At 34.6% G+C, this 2,364-nt stretch overlaps 1 protein-coding gene and 1 long non-coding RNA gene across 4 annotated transcripts in view; one reads left to right on the top strand and one right to left on the bottom strand.

Moving 5' to 3' along the window:
- Positions 1-968, top strand: part of LOC111087229 — a 24,819-nt gene extending 23,851 nt beyond the window's left edge. The window contains exon 3 of the long non-coding RNA XR_002611943.1: positions 948-968. This is a non-coding gene — a long non-coding RNA (uncharacterized LOC111087229). The remainder of the gene's footprint in view (positions 1-947) is intronic.
- Positions 1-2,364, bottom strand: part of LOC106465309 (E3 ubiquitin-protein ligase LRSAM1-like) — a 114,649-nt gene that overhangs the window by 75,762 nt on the left and 36,523 nt on the right. The window lies entirely within an intron of this gene.

Here is a 2,364-nt window from a genome sequence, read left to right as displayed (position 1 = left end):
GACACAAAGTATTTAGACGATACTCTGCGTCGTACGGACCGAAGGCGGAATAGTACGGTACAGCAGTATAATATATGTTAATTGAGAATACATACAGAAACAAGTAAAAATATCATAAGTTCTATGTATATACTGTGAAAATGTTTGAATTATATCTGATCAAAAGAAAGTCTGGAAAAGCACGGAATGATTAGCTCAATACATTTTTTGAATTACTTCTAGTCTTTCCACAGCCTTTGATATGTAACTTTTTTTTATATTGTACTATGCTTTGAAAATACTTGTCATTGTAGTTAGGAATTAAAACATATAGTTAAGCTCTAAATGAATGTTTATAACAGTATGGTCTAACTGAATGGACAAATCTGATGGATTGCCACATTTTCTGTGGCCACTGGTTTATGTATGTCATAATATCACTTTTATTTATTTCATTATCCATATGTGCATGGGTGGGGGGTCAAAATTCATGTGCTCATGACCTTTTAAAGAGCGACATTCAATGGTATTATACATTTATTGTCAGAATTATCAAATATTCATTTTACCCTACACTGCTTTACTTAGCAACAATTCAGGGTAGATGGAAATAAATACCAGGTAATATAAAAGGATATGTAAAAATAGCATAGATATGCAGCACCGCCTGACCAGTGAAAGTGGGATTTCTTGGGGTACTCCCATTTTCCCCCCACAGCAGGATGCTTACCTTTAAAATTTGGGACCCTGTAATCGGTGCCTGTCCCGAGTTAACAATCAACGATTATACAATTAAATTTTCAAATTTGTGTTAAATCTTAATTTTCTTCTAGTCAGAAGGTTTATATATATATATGACTTTTATTCATTAGTATTTTTCAGAAACTTTCTGCTTTTGTCACAGCCTTGGTCCTCCAAGCCGGTCAATTATCCAGTTACTGGATCCAAGTCTTAATTTTAATGGACAGTCAACATGGTTATACTAAGGGAAAATCTTGCCTGACAAATCTTTTAACATGCTTTGAAGAGGTTACTGCTTATGTAGATGAGGGTAAGGGTGTAGATTTGGTGTATCCGGATTTTCAGAAAACATTTAACAAGGTGCCATATAAAAGGCTTGTAAAAAATATTATCTCTATAGATGTGGGGGTTACATTACCTAATTGGATAGAAGAGTGGCTAAATGGAAGAAAGCAGAGGGTTGTTATCAATAGAGTTCAGTCAAACTGGGTTAATATCACAAGTGGGGTACCTTTAGGGTTCAATTGTAGGACCTTTGCTCTTTTTGATTTACATCAGTGACCTAGATGAAGGAATGGTCAATAAATTGCTGCTTTAGAAAAAGATTTAGATCATTTAGTGAGTTTGGTAAATAAATGGCAGATGGGTTATTGTAATTTGAATTATAAGTACAATATGGAGGGAATAACCTTAACAGTGTCATGAAAGAAAGGGATCTTTCTTGTAATTGTTGATAAGTCTCTCAAGCCATCCAATCAGTGTGCTATTACTAGTGGCAGGGCAAATAGGGTTTTAGGTTGTATCTACAGAAATACTGAATACAAGTCTAAAGAGGTTATAATTTCACTGTACAGGTCACTGGTTAGGTCACATCGGAGTACTGTGATTAATCTTGGGCTCCTTACCTTAGGAAAGACATTGAATTCTTGGAAAAGGTTCAGAGAAGGGTTACTAGAATGGTGCCTGGGATGGAGAGGTTGTCATACAAGGAAAGGCTGAAATCTCTCAAATTGTTTTCTCTTGAAAAAAGAAGAGTTAAAGGGAATTTGATTGAGGTGTTTAAGATTGTAAAGGGAATTCATAGTGTTGATGCATGGTTTATTTTTATATTTAACAATAAAAACAGTAGGACTAGGGGGACACAAATATAAATTTTGGCAAGGTAGGAGTCATCTTCAGTTAAGACAGTTATATTTTTCTAATAGGGTGATTGGCCTTTGGAATGGGTTGCCTTCAGATTTGTGGAGGCAATAAATTTACGAGAAAGTTTGATAACTGTATGAATGATAAGGGCTGGCTTTATGATTTAAAAAAAAATTATTGATTTAATAATCTTAGTTTAGAGGATGGGACAGCCGAGATGAACCAACAGGTCCCTTGTTGTCTTTAAACGTTATGTTATATGTAAGAATGAATTAAGTATAGCTTAACTTTCTCAATACAGGCTCGGTCAATTTGACCGATCACATGACCTTTTTGTACTCGTTTAAAGTCTTTGTAGATTTAAGAAAATTTGAAGAAGAAAAAAGGAATTTTATTTTTAAGAGGAAAATCACATTCAGAGATGAAAGTGTCCCTTTCCAAAAAATCCTGAAAAAAATCGAAGCCAAGTAGGGGGGGGGGGCACCCAAAATCCTGCATTTT

This window comes from Limulus polyphemus, unplaced genomic scaffold (assembly GCF_000517525.1).
Source record: "Limulus polyphemus unplaced genomic scaffold, Limulus_polyphemus-2.1.2 Scaffold1903, whole genome shotgun sequence".
Taxonomy (NCBI): Eukaryota; Metazoa; Arthropoda; class Merostomata; order Xiphosura; family Limulidae; genus Limulus; species Limulus polyphemus.
The sequence above is the reverse complement of the archived record's forward strand: the minus strand, read 5'-3'. Positions and strand labels throughout refer to the sequence as shown.